General features: G+C 43.9%; 1 long non-coding RNA gene across 1 annotated transcript; it reads left to right on the top strand.

Annotated features, from left to right (window-relative positions):
• The first annotated feature begins 3451 nt into the window (after positions 1-3451).
• On the top strand, positions 3452-20522 carry LOC109489902. The gene is made up of 3 exons (XR_002143059.2): positions 3452-3597; positions 8851-8918; positions 20471-20522. It is a non-coding gene; the product is annotated as an uncharacterized LOC109489902 (long non-coding RNA).
• Positions 20523-20817: the final 295 nt, after the last annotated feature.

Raw genomic sequence — 20817 nt, 5'->3', positions numbered from 1 at the left:
AAAGAAAAAGAAACGAAACCAAAAAAAAAAAAATTGCATTTCTCTCTTTGGAGTTAAAGAGAGTCCCACAGTCTGAGAGATTCGCTGAGGGCTCTGCTATAGACACTGACTGTAACCACATCTGCCTCTTCTGGATCAGTAAGCTTGTATTTCAACAGGCTTTCGAGGAACTTGATAGTGATGATACATTAACTGATAAATAAGACGCCACAGGCACGGGCACTGTCCCTGAATAAGCATAAAATTAAAAGCTTAAAGAATTCTGAAAAAATATTATTTCACTAACATTAACGGGGGGAAACCATCCTGTCCCCTCCACGCTGTGTGTGCCCTTTCCAGCTGATGGCCAAGTTAGGCTACAGTTGTGACTTCCTTCCACGTGTAGACCTCTGGAGGCGACACTGCAGGAATGTTCAAAAAATGTATCAGACTTGGCTTCTGCCCCCAAGGAGCCTGCTAGGGAAGCTCCTAGTACATCCATGAGAAGGAGTAAACCATTTGCAAAGCCAAAGTGTTACCATAGGGGCTTCCGATTACTGAAGGGGCAGAGAGTGAAGAGGGGTCTGGGGGGTGGGGGCAGGGAATTTCAAGAGCACAGATAGCTGGGCTTGAGAGAAAGGTCAGATAGGCAAGTCACCTGAACTGACCTCTAGGTGAAAAGGAAGGAAAAGAAACCAACAGGTAACCTACAAGAGACAGAGTCCTCTCAAATACTTGATCTCATTTCGTCCCCAGCCAATGTTCTGGGTTGATACTAACTTACCATTTTTATAATGAGGAAATGGACAATAAGAGCCTGGAGGTGAAAAACTCCTTAGACTTGAATCCAGTTATGGCAGACCCCAGAGCGTTTCCCGTTTGCTCCTGCTCTTTTCTCTGGAAGCACAGAAGTTGAGAGCATCAGAAATACAAGGTCTCAGAGATGAACAGAAGGCCTCAGGGGAAAAGCTACAGAGGAGGGAGGAGCTTGGGCATGGTAGATGGAGAATCTCTCAGAGAGGACAGTGCCATGTAGAAAACACCCTTTGTAAGAAAAAGAAGGCAAAGAGGGGCGAGATCATAGTTTTTTTTAGTTGATTTTTGTTTTATTTCTGGTTATGTGCTAATTTTTACTGCATCTTGTGAGGCTCTATAAGGACTTAATTTTTAAAAATTACACAGTAACAAATACCATCTGGAATCCTTTCATTTCTTGTCTTAACGTGTATGGGCTCAGAATATACAAACAATTCTCCATAATGAGACCCAACTATCACAGACAAACCGAGAACTTCATTTCCAGCCCTGAGTTACATGGTCTGCCCCACCTAATTTTTTTTTTATTTTTTATTTTATTTTGTTTTAGAGAGAGAGAGAGACTCTTAAGCAGGCTGCATGCCCAGATGGAGCCCAACACAGGGCTGGATCTCATGACCCTGAGATCATGACCTGAGCCAAAATCAAGAGTCAGAGGCTTAACCCACTGAGCCATCCAGGCACCCCGCCCACCTAATTCTATCCAAAGTTTTCCATTAGAAATTAAGGTGTTCAGTTTGGGCTTCTTTGTCCAAAAGTTAAGCCGGAGAAGCAAAGGAGGGTGAAGAAATAGTTTATTGATTCACAAAATGAACCCCAGAATCACTGAACGAAACTCAGAGTGCTATAGCCAAAATCGCCTTCCTAAAATGCAAGGTTCTTCGTGTTATCTGCCTGCTTAAATTCCTTTCATAGTTTCCCTTTTCTTTAAGGTTAAAAGTCCAAATTTCTTAACTACATGATACAGTGATTTGGGACTCCGGCTTCGTGAATAGACACAACTGTATCTGAATCCTAATTCTACAATTTACTAGCTAAGTTACTTGGGGCAAGTTACTTAATCTGTCTCAGTTTCCTCCTCTGTAAAATGGGTTAGCAACTAAACCTATTTATAAGGTCCTTGTGAAGATGAGGTGATACGCTGCCTGCAAGCCATTACTTAGTTCCATGGTCAGGTGGAACAGTCAATATGTCCATCTTTTATGACCATTGTTCATCTTACTCCTATCTACCTCTCAAAAGTAATCTCTTAACACTTCCCCTCTCCCTGGCATTGCCATCCACACTGAACTTCATTTCTTCCGAGACAATTTTCTCTTTTACACTGAGCCTTTGCAGATGCTGTTCCTTCCGTCTAGGATAATTCCTCCTCTTCACATGGCTGATCACTAGTTATCTTTATATCTTAGCAGGGACATCCTGCCTCCCCTGACCCCAGCAAGTTGAGTTGGGTGCTCTTGTACGGTGTTCCCATGGCACATCACACATCCCATGCCACAGCGCTTGGTACACGTGACTGTGACTATTTCTCTGCTCTGGTATGCATCCATGCAGGCTCCATATGCTATCCCCTGCAGTTAGCCTGGTGCCTGGCATGCACATATAAGCATGCCATTTATATATATATAAATATATATACATATATATATTTATAGTTGACCCTTGGTAAATATTTATAAACGAACAATTGTCTATAGTGTCATTATGGACTAGAGATGGTCTCAAATATACCCTCCTAAGAGCGTGGCCATAGTGGGTGTTTGCCTCAGTCCCTCACCCTGGTGACTTATGGCCCCAAGGACTCTAGTCCTTCTCTTCTTAACCCCTCTCTCTGAGTCCTCGCAGTCCCTGACGGAGCAATAAAGACAGGTCATCTTTGGAGGCCATACCCAAGACCAATAGGACCCTTGTTAAAAATTATTATAAAGAATTTCAAGATGGCGGCAATAGAGCATTAAACATGGGGCCCTCCTCCGCGTGGCGTGCCCGGCTACTGCACGGGTCATGCGCCCATGAGGTCACACTGCCTGGCCACGCCTTTCTCCATGACTCTGTGTCCTGAAGGATCTGACACGTTCGTTCCCACTGGGGCACTAGGAACTAGTGCTATCTAATGCTATCGCCTCAGGAATCAAATGACCTTTAAAGATTAGCAACTGGGGTAACAAGCTTAAAGCTAAGAAATGAATTAGTACTGGAATTTCTGGCCCCTGTGGCAGAGATGATTCTGTGTGGGGCTTAGAGGGGCAGGCAAGAACATTACATTCCATTATTTCGCTAGGACTTCATCACACCTTCGTCTTTCATTTGAGATTTTATGTGTGCATACACACACACACACACACACACACACACACACATCCTGAATGGAGAATTTTTTCTGACCTTATATCCATCAGTAAGATGAACACTGAAATAGTAACTTGGGGGATTCCAAGAGATGTTCTGAGGCTTCATATTAGTGAAGAGATTAGAGAGCTTCCATCGGAACAATTATACGTCAACAAGTGAGACAATGGACTCTAACCTGCGACTGTTAGACTGTTGTCATATTCCATTCACAATAGTAGAACGCCACGTGGTTTCAGAATATACTATGTCTCAGTGGTTCTCAACCCTGTCTGCTTATTAGAATCGCTTCAGGAACCTTCTAGAGCGCTGTGAGGCGTGGGCTCCGGATCAACTAAATCAAAATCGCCGGAAGTGGGCCCGGGTCGCCAGGAATTTGTCAAGCTCGCCAGGGGGTTCAAATGCGCAGCACCCTCGAGAGCCACAGCCCTGGTTGGTCGGGTTCCGGAACAGGTACACGCATTCCTGGAATGCAAATTAGTGTCCGAGGTTGAGCCTCAATCAAAAGGTGATGAAAATCACGTACTGTTTAATAGCCTATGAATTTAAATCCACAGGCAAGGAGGAGAGGTGCTCACTTCAACCACTGCGATTATGTATTTGAAAGCACTGAAATCCCTTCAAAAAAAAAAAAAAGCCTTAAAACTAACTTAAGCCTTAAAATCATCAATACAATGTAATATCAATTTCATTCCGTGGCACAAACCCCAATTTCCATGAAGACTGCCCGACCCTATAATATATCAAAAGCTTGTTCTGATCACAGGAGATGTATTCTGAAAAGGGCCCCTCTTCTGGGATGGCTAAGTCTGCAAGTCACTGTTTTTACTACCGCTGAAAAATTAATTCCTTTTCAGAAATATTCTCATCTTCTCCTAAAAGGGCGGGGGGGAAGGCTTTTTTGATGTAGAGTGACAGGATTATGAAGTGACCCTCTGGGTCAGAAGGAGACTTTTCTTTTTCTCATCAAGGAAATCAATTTCTAAGTCCAAGTCTCTTAAAATAATATATTCTTGCGGCACGCATGCAGCTTTTTGATCTGCTATGAAAAGAATAAGAGGTAAAGAGGATCGGGGTGGCGATGGAATATTATAATCTGCCGCACTCACACATCAGCCTTTCACTCAGTAATTCCAGATAAATTGAGGATTTACATATTTAAGATTAAATGGGGGAAACAGTAGCTGATGCATAAATAGAGGAACACAAAATATCACTGGAGGGAGTTAACTCTTAAAACTTAGAGTTACTTGGTGTTTATTTTATGGCTCCCCTTGGAAGTTTAAGGTTTATTAGTGACTAAGTGAGATCATCTTTTTCAGATCAATTGGACCGACAACCCCCCCCAGGGAATTTTTTTCCCCTGTCCTCGGTAAAACCCCAATTACACCCACAAGCAACAGTTAAATGCATACAAAGACGCATAAATGCAGCAGATGGAAAACAGGAGGAAGCAGCTGGAAGTGTGTTTCCCTCAGAACTGTTTTTAACAGGCTGTGCACAAATAATGCCTCTCTTTTTTTTTTTTTAAAGATTTTATTTATTTATTTGACAGAGATAGAGACAGCCAGCGAGAGAGGGAATACAAGCAGGGGGAGTGGGAGAGGAAGAAGCAGGCTCATAGCAGAAGAGCCTGATGTGGGGCTCGATCCCATAACGCCAGGATCACACCCTGAGCCGAAGGCAGAGGCTTAACCGCTGTGCCACCCAGGCGCCCCTCAAATAATGCCTCTCTAATGCAGAGATAAAAATAAAACAGAAATATTGAAAAGGTTACTGGTTGCAGCAATGAGATGACACGAGACGCTGCCGTCGTGCCTGGTTCGATTACCCTTGGAATCTAAGATACTCTCTCCCGCATGGGGCTTCGGAGAAATCCCGAAAATCGTATTCAACCTCAGCATTCCGACTTTGTCGGGGGCACAAGTCCCTTCCTTCCCAGCCACTGTTCCCGAGAGCCAGGCGCCTGTGTGGCTCTCGTGAGGCCCCGGTTAGAATCCCCAAGGGAGCCACTATTTCTAACGTCCTCACAGCTCAAAATACGACCGAAAAAGCAGTGCCTTTCCCTGCTCGGGACGCTTATCCCACAGGGCTGAGAAGGTAGGTGCTTTAGAAACAACTAGCATTGCAGAATAGTCATCTTCCATGTGTGAAGGGAATTCGACCCACCATTGAGTAAGGGAATGATGTTTGGGCCCTTTTTCCAGTGATGAGAATCACTCCAGCTGACGGTTCCCTAGGCGGTTCCCACCTCATCGTCAATTCCTTTATCCTTCAAGCATTGCCTGACCCCTTGCCAAGCCCAAGCTTCTATGGCAGGTGCTAAAGAGGAGAAGAAAGTGAACAGGGTGAAGCGCGGAGGGAAGGAGGGAAGGGGCCTAAGAGGGCAAATGGGGGGGGGGGATCTTCTGAGGCTATGTTTTATTTCTTGACCTGGGTGCCGGTGACTTGGTGTTTTCTTTTAATAATGTATTAAGCAGTATAGTTAGGTTGTCTGTACTTTCATAATCATCTGCTACTTTTCACAATAAAAAAAGTGAAAAAGAGAGAGAGAGATAGGAAAGACCCAGACAGGGAGTTTTCAATCGAGTAGAAAAGAAACTAGATAAAGTTACCTTGCTTAAAATGCATAGGGAGCTATGTTCAATGCCACAGCTTATACAGAGATAATAATTATAGATAAATATAGATGCATGATCATAAATACAATCATTTACCCATATTATATAATTGTATAGATAGAATTATTTATCTGCATAAATAATTTCAGGTGAATATAAATTCCTATAGGAATTAAAGGGTCCATCAGGAGAGATCAAGGTTATCGGATGAGGCATCAAGAGAAGGCTATAGTTGAAATCAGCTTTGAAAGATGGGCCACAATTCGACAGCAGAGCTGGAGCTCGTAGGAGGTGGGCATTGATCAGGAAGGAAGGTCAGGAGCAAAGAAAGTCCAGGAAGAACCGCTTTAGTCAATGGAAAGCAGATAGTTTAACTAAAGTACGGAAAACAATGTACAGAGCTAGAAAAGTATTTTATTCAGTGGATAAGGGAAAACCATAGAAGAAATGTGAGAAAGAAAATTATACCTTTGAACTGTACTTAGAAGAATTAAATTGGCAGTAAGCTACTGGGTGAATGGAAGGGATGAGAACACGAGGCATGAAGGCCATTAAGTTATGTAGATTATCCTTGACCTTCAGAATACCAAGGTGTGGGGAGGCAGTAATGGCCCTCGGAAGGCTCAATGTCCAGACCAGCCTGGATCCCTTCCTTCCGTAACATCCCCTGGCCGCTCTTGAAATCAATTCCTCATCGATGCTGTCATTTATCTCCACTGGTGTATCTTGCCTATATTTATTCTTTGAGTCCTATAAAAGCCTTTAATGTGGAACACAAGTATTCTCCCCTCAAAAAAAAAAAATGTATATATATATATATATATATATATATGGGAAGTTACACATATAATCAGCCAATTTGAATCATGCAATATCCAAATCTTACTTTTTTCTTTCTGCTCTGAGTTGTACTTTCCCCGTCCCTTTCCCTCTGTCCACACGGTTTCTGTGGATGCGAGGTTGCTCCTGTGTGCGTTGGACTGTGGGCACGCGCACCCAAGTGCCCACCTGTGTCTCTTTCTGAATTTTTGGTGCTGCTTTCTCAAAGTCTGGCTTGACTCTACAAGAGTTTCCAGTAGTTCAAAACCGTTGGCCTCCTTCCTTTTCACGGCCGTCACTTGGGCAGCTGTGAACATGGTAAGAAACAGCTGTCATGCCCCCCACTTGTCTGCCAGAGTTTCCTCTTCCTTAGGCCCTATCAGGATGTGTAGAAACAGGAGCAATACTTAAAGGTCTATCTGGTGTGTTTACTCTTGCTAATTGTGGATGGACTGGCACATTCGAAAGTGAATCATGGGAGATGAAGGAATCACCTCCACTGTTCTTCTTCCCACAGCAAATGCTTTCCGAGGGCCCAGCCCTGGTGCGTTTTCTGAATTGCACATCTGTCTGTCTTGCTTTACTGGCAGGGGGAGAGCGGCTCCCCACCCCATGCTGAGGTCTGTCATTGTCGAAGTTTGATGTACTGCGTTCTGTTGCTCATTCTCTTCAGTTTCTGGTACCCTGCATTTATCAAATAAGGACAGTTTGAGGAAGGTCAAGGTTCAAAAGGACTCCGTGCCAATAGGAAATAAGCCTTCTCTCTCCCTTGACACGGGTTTGCGCACGCCCCACAGCTGGGTCAGGTTTATGGCCGAAGGGAAGCTTATCATTGTTGGCTGGCTGGGTGACCAACCGTCAGCTTGCACATAGAGCTGTCACCAGTCCCCACTGTGTTTCCCCTGTGACTCATTTATGTCAGACGCTATAGCAACAGGTCTGGGATGAGCACATAATAAAGTTCCTCTCCAGACTGAGTTCAAAGCACCTCTTGCCCTTCAATGGATCAGAAGAAATTTTCTTTTTAAATATCTGCCAGCTGACCCAGGGCTGGGCAAAACAAGGAGGAATTTTCCACCAGGACATACTGGATCTTGGGAGCTTCTTTCGGAACTTAGCGTGTTCAGGTGGGAAAGCTTTCTTGTGAGTCAGAAGCTTGGATCACAGCTCAGATCCCCCAGAACGAGCGAAAACACTCCCTGAAGTCAGACTGACTCAGCGGTTCATGATCCCAGTCCAGGTCACGGCACAGTTGCCACAAAGAAGTGAGAAAAATGGGACGTATGTAGTCAAGTTTTCATTAAGCAGAATTACTTCATCAAAAGTGTTGTCATCATTCAAGGCCTCGTTCGACTATCAGCTCCACTCAGAAGCTTGTTCTGATACTCTAAATGTATCTCGATGGCTCTTTCCTACAGTATTGGATATTTACCTAACCCGATGATGTTTTTAAAAAGTCCTTTCTTTTGTAAAATAATAAGGACAGAGTTTTGAACCCATACACGGGTTTAGGAAAAGGCGAGTTGGCTGATGCAGCGTATGTGACTTCTTTTAGCCCGCCCACCTGTTCTTAAACCCATCTATGAAATCCAGAGGTGTGGTAACCGTTAGGTCAGATAAATTCTAAGGATTGTTCCAGGCCAACAACTTTTGAAGTCTGAGTGAGTATTTATGCCTGTTCCCTCGTGTTGTTTCTACAAAATCTCAGTGAAGGAGCTAGTGCAGACTGGGTCCATGTACATCCATTCATCTGTCACACCAATATAAACGCCTACTGTGTGCTAAGGGCTAATTCCTACCTTCAGGGGGTTTATGGTCGAAGGTCCAGGGAACATGATGTCTATGCAAACATACATTAAAAATACATGTATGTTCAAATATATACATACATGTATGGATATGACACATGATCATCAGAGAACCCTGCAAGGCCCTCTCTCTTCGCATTTTTTTTATTGAGGTGTGTGTCCCTTTTATTCTTTTTTTTTAAGATTTTAATTTTTTAAGTAAAGTCTACATGCAGCGAGGGGTTTGAACTCACAACCCCAAGATCAAGAGTCGCATACTACCTACTGAGCCAGCCAGTCCCCCCATCCCTTTTATTCTTATGCCCACTTTCATTCCCTTCTCTCCACAACTTTCTTAAAGTCTATCCTCTCATTTGCATTTGTTCTTGCAAAATATACATTGCCGGTTTATGTGAATATGTTTTTAATTTTGCAAATGACATCAGTACATATCATATTATGTTTTCTCCACTTCCCAGATCCATCCATGTTCCTGGCACACATCTGACTATGATGGAATCTATTTCATCCGTTTGCTGGTCTTAAGGTTTGTGTTCTAACATTTGTTTAAGACCTTTCCCACACCTAATCGCAGAGATATTCTCCTAAATTTTCTGCTGTAAGTTTATAAGTTAGTCTTTCTCCTTTAGGAATTTAATTTACCTAGTAACCTTACTGGAAATCCAGTTTTATTTTCCCTCATACAGTGATGCAGTTTTCCTGATACTGGCCACATCCCACCCACTCGCCCCCTCTCAATTTGTAATGCCTCCTTTATTACATAAGTGCCTACACGTACTCGTGTATTTTTAGAGCGACTTTCCCAAGGTCACTCAGTCTGAAGGCAGCTTAACTGAGATTAGATGCTCTGGAGCCCATCTGATCACACTGTTCACCTAAGATTAATAAGCTCGCTCAGCAGTCACAGGATGTTAAAGCTGGAAAGGGACCTGGAGATTCTAGGCCAACTCTTTCACTTAGACCCATACAGGTAGAGTGACTTGCCAGAGGCTGGGCAACAGGGCCAGAGCTCAAAAGCATCTCAAGGCTGCTGCTCCTTTCCCTGCACTTACAGCTTTCTCAATGCCATTTGAGAGCCGGGACACAGAACCGCCTGGACAAACTAGCACCACACGTGGATTTGATGTTTGACCTGAGCTATTCAGTGCTGTTGGCAACTAGAGCACAGCAGGGCAACAGGGAGGAAGGAAAAGATATTTTTCTGCATAGTCTAAAATGGGTGTTACAAGATTCATTTTATTTATTGGAGGGGACCTCAGATCCGTTGTCAGTACCTCTTCGCTTTTACTCGATGGACAAGTTGACCAAACCTGGTTATATGATTATGGGAAGACAGCAGGTTGCAAACAGTAAATGAGAGGGATGCAGAGGCGGGAATTAAAGATACCAAGAGGAAAAGAAATTAGAAAGATTACGAAAAGCTGGAGCAGAATTCAAATGGCACAACAGCATGGCATCATGGTGTGTCCGTAAACACTCTTTCAAAACTCGTTGGGGGCTGAGGGCAGTCCCTGTATCATGGCCAAAGAACTAGCATTCGAGACAAATACCAAGTTCCCAAGAACAGGATAAATTATATTGACTCTATTCTGTTCTGAGTGCAGAAAACTATGTGATATATTTCATCAATATTTTCGTCCAAAGTGCTAAAAGTCATCATCAACATTGAAGGCCTATTTACACGCATACATTTCTTCGTCAACTGAGCGGACCTAAATGCAGTGGCACTCCAGTAGCCATGAGAGCACACCTGGCCCCGAGATCTTCGTTTCAAGTACCATTCTCCAAAAAAAAGAACCAGGGATCCTTGGAGAAATGGCTGACTCGAAGACTCAGGCAGGGAACATACAAGATGAGCCTGGAGCTCCTTGCAGTGCCAGAAAGTAAGAAAGAGCTCAAAAACTGTGGCGTCTGGGTGGCTCAGTTGGGCAAGTGTCTGCCTTCAGCTGAGGTCATGATCTCAGGGTCCTGGGACCAAGTCCCACATAGGGCTCCCTGCTTCTCCCTCTCCCTCTGCCTGCTGCTCTGCCTGCTCGTGCTCGCTCACTCTCTCTCGCTCTGTCAAATAAATAAATTTTTTTAAAAAAGAGCTCAAAAACATACAAACCCAAAACCCACAGTGGTGTGGAAATATGTCAAAGAGACACAGGCACCAACGAAAATTGCTCCCAGTGGCCAAAGCTGTAACAATTTCAGCAAGAAAATAAACAAAATAGTACTGGATTGTGACCCAAAGTATAAAATAAATATCCATGAGTCATGCTGATATAAATAAGTGATTGAATAAATAAATAAATGTGAGAGAAGAGACAATCTTCCCTGCAGAAGAATTCCAAGTAATTTGTGTAGATACACCACCCTCAAGACCAAGGGCATACCTCCTCATTGCATGTGTCATACTCTTAGATAGTGACACACCTACGTAGTGATACTCCTCCTTCCGGAGGGTACAGCATACAAAGAGGAGGGAAAAGAGTAACTTTACAGTAGAGAAACATGACAAACCTGACCCAGGCTAAGTGATCAAGGTCAACATTCAGAGTGATACATTATGTTGATTTTTACCTTCGACATGATGTACAGACAATGTACTTTACCTCTCTGATCCACTTTCCAAAACCCATAACCTCAGTCTCATCCTGAGAAAATCATCAGACAAATTCCAATAAAAAAAGAATTTAGAAAATAACCTCACCAGTACTCCTCACAATTGTCAAGGTAATCAAAAACAAGGGACGGACATCTGAAAATTGTTATGGTCAAGAAGAGCCTAAGGAGACATGACAGCTAACCATAATGTGGTATCCTAGATGCGAATCTCAGAACAGGAAAAGACATTAGGCAAAAATTAGGAGAATCTCAATAAACTGTGAACTGTAGTTAATAACATGTAAGAGTATCAGTTCATTAATTGTGATAAATATCTCATACTAATGTACAATGTTAATAATAGGGATTTATGGGAACTCTCTAGAGGAACTTTGTAGTAAATGTAAAACTGTTTTAAACCATGAAGTTGATTTTTAAAAAGATAAAACAGACAAACCAACAAAAAAAACAAGGGACCTATAGAGTCAAACCCTTATGCATCTAGAAAACTTGGGTCTTCAGAAGTAAGAATTTCAGGGTTTTATGTAATCGAGCTTTTGTCATATACAATTGAAATGATGATATTTCAAAGGTAGCTATAAATGGGATAATTTATACCTTTGGGTAACAAACCACCATAATTATGTGTTATGTGACCAAACTCAACCTTGAACTCCTAGGGAGCTGAGAGCTGCAGTGGTCCTACTCACCAAGGTTTTCCAGCACCTAGGACAGTAGCCAGCACATGCTGGTCCATCTATTTGAAGGCTAAATTAAAAAAATTTAAAAAAATTAAAAAAGAATGAAGGCATTCAAGATGATAGAATCAAATCTATTTAATGTGGCCAAGATTGTTTCTTGAAGGTGAAAAATAATTCAGAGATATAGAAGACAAGTAAAACAATCATTCAAAGATTCAGAATGACCCCCTTCCCCCTCTTGAGGATGTCTATTATCAAAAAACCAAAAATCAGAAAATAACAAGTGTTGGCGAGGATGTGGGGAAATTGGAACATTTGTTCACTGCTGGTAGGAATGTAAAATGGTGTGGCTGCTATAGAAAACAGTTTGGTGGTTCATCAAAAAATTAAAAATAGAATTGCCCCATGATCCAGCAATTCCACTGCTAGGTATACACCCAAAAGAATTTAAATAGGGACTCAAACAGGTATTTGTACACCATGTTCATAGCAGCATTATTCATCATAGTCAAAAGCAGAAGCAACCAAGTGTCTGTTGACAGATAAATAGATGAACAAAATGTGTGTGTACATAATTTATATTTATTATATATATTATGTATAAATATATATTTATATTACATACACACACACACACACACACTGGAATATTATTCAGCCTTAAAAAAGAAAGGAAATTCTGACACATGCTACAACTTGGATAAATCTTGAAGACATTATGCTAAGTGAAATAAGCCAGTCACAGGGAAGATAGGACTCCACTGTATGATTTCACTGTATGATCCCACTCAAATGAGGTGCCTAGAGTAGTCAGATTCATAGAACAGGAAGTAAAATGGTGGTTACCAGGGGCTGTGGGAGTTATTGTTTTATTGATACAAAGTTTCCACTTCGGAAGAGAATCAATTTCTGGAGACGGACGGTGGTGATGGTGGCGGAACAGTGTGAACGTACTTCGTCAACTATACAGTTCAAGTGGTCAGCTTTACGGCATGTGTATTTTACCACGATTTTTAAAAATAAAAATAAAAGAAATACAAGGTTTTAAAAAAACAAAACAAAAAAGATTCAGAGTGAGGCTGAAGCAAAGTTGTCCAGATCTCATTAACCTGGAGGTTTGGCAGGGGATCAAGAGAGAAGTCTAGAAATCTGTGAGCCATTTCATAGAGCTTTTACAAACCTGCCCAAGAACAGATAGTGAGTATTTTCATAGATGCCTCTTGAACTATGTTCTAGACATTTCTACTTTCACTGTCATTAAAACTATTTAATGATACGGGCCCCTGGGTGGCTCAGGCAGTTGAGCATCCGACTCTTGGTTTCAGCTCAGGTCATGATCTCAGGTCCTTGGATCCAGCCCCATGTTGGGCTCCATGCTCAGCGGGGAGTCTGCTTGTCCTTCTCCCTCTGTCCCTTGACTCCCACTCATGCACTCACCCCCTTGGGTGTACTCTTGCTCTCTAGCTCTCCTCTTTAAAATAAATAAATCTTTTAAAAAACTATTTAATTGTAACAATAACCTCTAAGTGCTTAGTGCTTCTTCATGTACAAAGCATCCTCACATCCATTTTTCACTTGCCTTCAGAACTTTGCGGGGAGGCAGAAAACATTGCCTGACGCCAGACATGTGCCCACTTTGCTAACATTTACTGTTCCGCTTTGTGTGCAGAGCTCCCCACAGCCTGACGGGCCACGGGCACAGAATGGGAAGGCTGGAGCCCATTGCCCCGGTTCAAAGCCTGACCACCCACTTCCCAGCTGTATGCTTTTGCGTGTGTGAACTTAATTCTCTGTGCCTCAGCTCCTTTATCTGTAAAATTGGTTGTTTGAGTTTGAAATGAAACACATTTGGAACAGCGTCTGGCATGTAGTGGACCCTCAGTGAATGTTAGCTGAGTTATGGCGGTGGATTCAGAGGGACGCACAACACGGATGTGATAACGAGTCGGGCTGGATAGGGGAGTTGAGATGAAGGGGTGGGGAATTCTGCCTGGGAATATCAGGGAACATTTTAACAGAGAAGACATATGCACCTTGAGTGCAGAAAAGGAGAATGGGAAAATGAGCTTTAAATAAATGAAGTAGCTGTAGGCCTGTCCCCACCGATTACAAGACCCCAGACCCATGTAACACCACCTGGTTTCCACAGCATTACCATGGCCACCATTCTGCTGTGCCACAGAGAAACACAGGCTCACGGGTCACGTCCATCCCCGTTCCAGGGATGAAAATCTGTTGGCTCAGGGTTTAAACTGTCGTCAAAGGTCTTAAATGTGTGGTGGCTTAAACATGGTCAAGGCAGCTTGAACCTGGTCTTTCACCTTCTAGTCGAAAAGCCATCCTTTGTGCCCCAGAGAAACTCAGGCCTTGTAACTCCCAGACTCACCCATCTCTCAAAACCAGTCTTTACCGAGCACCTGCCGGGCGCGCCGTTCTAAGCGTGTCGGTCCGTGCGCAAGGATCCGCGGTGGCGCTCACGGTCCAGCAGGGAAGCAGTAAACAGGTCAAATGAGCGAAGCGCCCAGCGTGCTAAAACTGGAGCAGCACAAGGTGAAGAAAACACCCCAGAGGCGTGAGGGGAGGGGTGGGGCCGCTGGAAGCGTGAATTAGGAACCAGTGATAGACCATCGTGATGGCTCCACTGAGCTCTGAAATCCGCGCTCTAACCCGCCGCCATGTTGCCAGGCCACAGCCCGTCGCCACCCCTCTCGCGGGATGGAACCCACCTCCACCCCCAAGGGAACGGACTCGGCCGGCAGCATCTCTTCCCACCTGGGGTCTGGAGGTGCAAAGTGACCCAGGTTGCATCGCAATGTTTTGTCCTCCTCTTTGACCAAGAAGCAGCATTTCGTCCTCCAAACCCTCACTCTCTTCCTCTCTCACCCAAACCCACTGCTCTCTGCCCTGAAAATCTTGAGGAAGGGCAAACTGTGTGACGGTTTTCTTTCATCAGCCGTGAGTCAATCTTCACGTGCTCATGCTACGAAATGAGAAGGTTTCCTGTTGGGCCCACTGGAGTCCCTGTACTGGGGGGCTGTTCAGCCTTGATGTGGACCCAGTTAGGATGAGGAGAAGTTCATGTTCGTTCCTAAGTAAGTGGCCAGCGTGGAGCTGTTTTATAGTCCAGGAAATCGCCTGGTTCTTTCTCTGACTTATCCCAAATGCAAAGCCTTCTTCTCCTGGGTTAACACAGCCAGGCTGAGGTAGGGAGAGATATGAAAGGGGATTGCTGAAATCAGAGGGGAGGCTCAATGAAGGCGCTCACCCCAGGTGGGCCCTGAGAGGGGCATGAGGAGAGGAAACCCCCAGCCAACCAACCTGCCCCAGTGGGGTCCTTCTCCCCCTCCCTTCTACCTAGTGCTTCTGGAAACAAGAAGTGGTCATTTAGGGAGTCACTACACGTCCACAGGTGGGTGCAGCCCCCTCCGGCCACCCCCACCCCCCGGACAGAGCAGGGCTTGGCACAGGCCCCAGCCCCAGGCTGTCTCAGTGGCCCTGAGGACAGCTGTGCAAGAAAGCCACAGGCAAATCCCTAAATCACCACCCCCAGCGCGACCTCCCAGACTTTCAACCTCAATAAAACCGACTCCCTGACAGATCACAAAGGAAGCCCGGCATTTCGGGGTGAACAGGCTTTTCCTTGGCGAACTCGCTTTCATTTCTGGTAGTCTTTGATTTGAGCTGAATGAGCAATGCCACACCGGCGGGCTTGGCATTTTAAATGACTTTGGTAGGGTGCAAGATACCACATCTGCCCACGTCAGATAACACAACCAGCAGCGACATTTGAAACCCCTGCTCCGCAGTCCGGTTTCTTAGAACTGTTCTGTGGAAGTGAAAACGAAAGAGAACTTCCGTCTTCCTCTGACCCGGCTGGCCTTCGCAGCTGGAATGTGCTGGGAATCACTTCTGGCACTGAAAAGGTTAATTGTCTCCTGCTGCGAAGTAGCAGCTGAGAAAAGGGTCCTGTGCGGGGGAGGAATTATGGTAAATGAGGTTTTCTTTATAGTACTGCTCATTCTCAACATGCTGAAAGGGCATTAGTTCACTGTCACTTTCTCTGGAATTACCAAATCTGCTCAGAAGCCTTCATTAGGATATTAAACAAGACTTAATAAGTGAAAGTGATTTGCATCGCTGATAATCGTGGGCATTAATCAAGACGGCTTCTGTCTCTCTCCCTGCAATATGTTTCATGTTCCATGGTAAAGCCCCTTTAATTCTGGAGGGCTTCTTAAAAGGGAAATATTACATTTAGAGAGCCATTTTTTTAAATGATTTACTTAGCAACAATCACTATAAATAATGTTCTAATCCCTTCTCGGCTTTAACTATCACAGCAATTCATGTTGGAAGGTTTGTGTCCGTGATAGAGCCAGATGTGTTCCCATGTATCAGACACGGGTTGCGTTTCTTCTAATAAATGCTTTCTTCTTTCAAAAGATCTTCAAGTATGACTCGAAAGCAAATGACCAAAGTTTGCACTTCTCTCTGAAGTCCCATGCTGTGGCCACGTTCTACACCGCTCCAGGGACAGACATCTCTACACCACCTTCTGTGCTATACAAAAGCCTTAAAACAAGGCAACCTGCTTTTAGTTATCAATTAAATAAGAAACAAATACAAGCGAAGCTAGTGAACAGGGCTGCTTGCTTTATAAGGCAGCTGTCTCTTGTTAAAACCCATGGCTTTAGAGCCAAGGGACTTCCATCCAGAGGAAGCTCATTTTATGACTATTAGAAAGAAAAGAAATAAGACTTCATACTTTGGTTTAGGCAAGTGAAAGACCAAGGGTTGTTTTGTGGTTGTTGTTGCTGCTGTTTTTCCTCCCCCTTTTCTTTCCTTTTTTTTTTTTTTCTTTTTAATTCCTGGTTTTCAGCTTCACAAATGGACTCTTTCTGAAGGCTTTCTGAGCAAGAGATCAAGGCAAGCTTGTTACTTCTCATGATTTAAAACAGTGTGGGAGACAGGAGTTTTCTTTATCTAGAGCCATATCCTAGAGTCAAGGGCAGGAGGAAGGGACAGGAGAGAAGGCTGGATGTCTCTATCCCAGACCTGGGCCAACAATTCCCATCCAGGCTCTTGTCCCCCCCCCCCCAGCCTCCTCCCTCCTCAGCCTGTCCTGGGACGGTCCCACTAAAGCCACCTGTGGTAGAGATGTCCGCATCTATGCATGTTTACCACACACACACACACGCACACAGACTTCACATGTACATGCACACACACCCCCTCCCACGTTGTAAGTACCACTGAGAGGTTGCAACTCTCTTGGCATATCTGACTGCTGCTTCTGGCCTACTTAATGTGGTCCCATTTACGCTCTTCTTCTCCCTTTCCGGGCAGCCTCATTTGTTATGTCTCTGCTAAAATTAACTCCACGTTAATTTCTGGAGGCTTTGGAGTTTATTGCTGGAAAAAAGGTTCTTTGCTGGCAGTGACTAAGGACATTATTGTTCGCATGCACTAGGGTTCAGCACACTATTTAAATGGAGCTCAAGAGATGAGCTTCTGTGAAGCAGCGGAGACTTGATCCGCCCTAACGAACTGCAGCACGAATTATATGCCCCACTTCACCACCTCCCTGCTTCACTAATCTGGGGGAGTTCACATGGAACCCTTTATCCAGAAGGGAGAAGATAGCATTCCCAACTGAGGACTCTCACTTTTTTTCTTTTTCCCTTTTTTTGTTTTACTTCTTCTTCCCCACCTCCCCACACTTTCTTTCTAGATCTCCAATCCCCACGCTAGATTGTATCCTTCTCCAGCCCGCCAGGGGGACAGCTCCTCATATTCTGTGAGACATGGCCATGTTTTCGCCCATTACCATAAAAATGGAACGAACACCTGCCTCTCCTGGGCCCTCATGAAGGGTCAGCCATTGGGCTGGGAGATTTATAAGCACTGTCTCTAACCCTTCAAAGAAGACAATGTTGTCACCCTTAGCGTACAGATGAGGACTTGAGCTCAGTGTCGCTGAGTAGCTGGTACGAGTTCACACGGCTATTTAATGACGAAGCCAGAAGTTGAATTAGGGCCCTCTAGGTCTGTTTGATGCCAAATCTCACACACCTTTTCAAAATCACCTCATCCCCCGCTGCTGCTTTTGGCTAGAAAGAATAATGATGGGCATGTGGAGAGGCAATGGCGTTTTCCTTGAGACACTTCCGGGAGCACGTGAATGCCGGAAACTTGGGTGCTGCTTGATTTCACAGTTTTGTTATTATTATCACAGTCTGAAGTTCCTTATCTCTTCTTCTGATGAAAGAGAAAAACCAAACAGTCACAAGCATGTTTCTTGTCAGAGCCCCAGGAACAACACGGCAACTTCTATTGACTTAGTTTCAGGGCCAATAACCAAGGTCAGATACCTTCAAAAGCAGAGTTTTCAAGCTTTTTTCCCCCAAATGTTTCATAATGCCAGCGAAAAGAAAAAAAAGAAAAAAATCTGTGCAAGCTACACAAATTTCAGTGTTCAGATCTATCTTTTTACTTGTTAATCTTCTAAAATATTAGATACAATCACACTCGATATGTCAAGAGACAGAAATTGAGTCTGAGGGTTAACTAGCGCCCATCCATTTTCTTCCTCCCCCTCTACTATCCACAGACTGGCTATTAAAGTTCAAATGCTTTTCTATGAGAGGAAGAAAGATACACAGAAATGACACGGGAATTAGATAGCCATACTACTTTTTTTTTTTTATTAGTTTCAGGTGCACAATATAGTGATTCAACAATTCTGTACATTCCTCAGTGCTTGTCAAGATAAGCATACTCTTTTTTTTTTTTTAAGATTTTATTTGTCAGAGAGAGCGCACAAGCAGGGGGAGCGGCAAGCAGAGGGAGAAGCAGATTCCCCATGCTGAGCAGGGAGCCCAATGCAGGACTCTATCCCAGGACCCTGAGATCATGACCAGAGCTGAAGGCAGACACTTAATCCCCTGAGCCACCCAGGCATCCCAAGATAAGCATACTCTTAATCCCCTTTATTTTTTTTTACTACTCCTTAATAAGGACTATGAGGACAAGTTAAGAAAGGGTTAAAGATATTTGTTTAAAATAAATTGAGAGGCCTAGGGCATCTGGGTGGCTCAGCTGGTTAAGCTTCTGCCTTTGGCTCAGGTCATGATCCCAGGATCCTGGGATTGAGTCCCACATGGGGCTCCCTGCTCAGCGGGGAGCCTGCTTCTCCCTTTACCCAACCCCCTGCTCACGATCTCTCTCTTTCTCTCAAATAAATAAATAAAACCTTTTAGAAAAAATAAATTGAGAGGCCTAAGAACAGAAGTTATACACAGCAGCGGAACACATGCATTGAACCTCTGCTTCCTTCAGAATCTCTGCTAAGGCAACAGAAATAAAGGGGTTTATAAGGGGGGGAGGGGGAAGGTGGTTGTTTACTTATTTTTAAGGAAATAAACCCATAAGGAGAAATAAAATGGGGAGAAAAGGCAAACTACTATTTTGGAATCTGGAAAACAGATGTTCATGTGATAACTGACAGCGGATTCATGAAAACTGTGTCCTTGCCCCAGAGTCAGGGAGCCACAGAAGTACCTGATTTAAACTCAGAACCAATACAGACTGAGCCCTTGGTGGAACCAGGGAGCTCTGGAAGTAGCACTGAAGGTGGGGCTAAAAGAGAGAGATTGGGAGAAAATGTGTTTCAGAAGCACAAATCTCCACCGTGCTCTGCTAAGCTCAGCACCTGCCCCTTTCCACACCGGCCGGCAGGAGACAGGAGGCTTATCCCCTAGAGAAGGCCTCTGGACTGAGGACAGCAAGCACGTCTGAGGCTGGGGCACTGTCAAGAAAACAGAAGGAAGGGGAGAAGGTTCATGCAGTGCATGTGGAGACCCTCCAGCCCTGCCTCCTCATCCCTCTTTCTTCCCCCGCGTGGTCCTCGGAATACTGGAGGCAGGAAACGGGCAGACTCTTCTCTAGGGCTTCTGATGAGCCTAAGGGGAAGGACCTAAAGGTACTGACCTCTGGATTTCCCCAAAGAAAAGTCCCAACTAGCTCACCCTACAGGGAATCCCTCCAGGTACACAATTTCCAACTGGGGATTTACAGCCCTATTCTAGAATGTGAACAGACAGCCAAGAGTCACCAGACATCTGAGAAAATAATCTAAAATGGATTCAGAGTACAAACAACCAGGATAAAAGCAACTCGAAGGGAGCAGAGACCATACTAGAAGAAACAACACACAGACTCCCCCCAAAAGCATTAATGTCTTCACAGAGATAAAGGTAACCTGAACAGGGTGCCCTAAAAAAGGAACTTTCGGGGGTTCCCGGGTGACTCGGTCGGGTAAGCATCTGACTTCAATTCCTGTCTTGATCTCAGGGTCCTGGGATGGAGCCTTACATAGCATGGGGCTCCCTGCTCAGGGAGGAGCCTGTCTTCCTCTGCCCCTCCCCCCACTCAAAGCACGCACCTGCACTCTCTCCAATAAATAAATAAAATCTTTAGAAAGATTTTTTTTAAATTTTAAATGAACATCCAAAGAACAAAGAGAAAGAGAAAGAAAAACTTAGAATTTTTTTTTAAAAAACCAAAGTCAGAAAAAAAATTATCAGAAGTGTTTAAGGATAACGATAAGATAAAAATTTAGGAAGAACACAAAGACAAAAAGATGAAAAATAGCAAATAAAAAAATTATAAAATTAAAAGACCAGTCCAGGAGGTGAAATATCACAATAATCAGAGTCCAAGAAAAGGGGGGGGGATAGAAAAAAAGTGAGAGAAGAAAATGATTAATAAAATGATTGCTGCTTTCCAGATTTATAGGATCCACCGAGTGCTCCCAACAATGAATAAAAATAGATCCCCACCAAGGAAAGCCACTGTCAAATTTCAGCACACTGAAGATAGAATGCCTACAAACGTCCAAAAAGAAAAACCAGGTTTTCTACAAAGAATCCAGCATCAGAGTAATATCAGACTTCTCCATGACAACTCCAAAAGCTAGAAGACAATGGAGCAATATCTACAATGTTTTGAAGGAAAATTAGCCCTAACCTGGACTTTTATGTCCAATTAAACTATGAACTAAGTGTCAGGGTCAAATGAAGACATTTTCAAACATGCAAGATCTCAGTGCATTTATTTTACCTACACCTTCATCCA

Source organism: Ailuropoda melanoleuca, chromosome 8, assembly GCF_002007445.2.
Source record: "Ailuropoda melanoleuca isolate Jingjing chromosome 8, ASM200744v2, whole genome shotgun sequence".
Lineage (NCBI taxonomy): Eukaryota > Metazoa > Chordata > Mammalia > Carnivora > Ursidae > Ailuropoda > Ailuropoda melanoleuca.
Note: the sequence above shows the minus strand (reverse complement) of the source record. Positions and strands in the feature narration are given on the sequence as shown.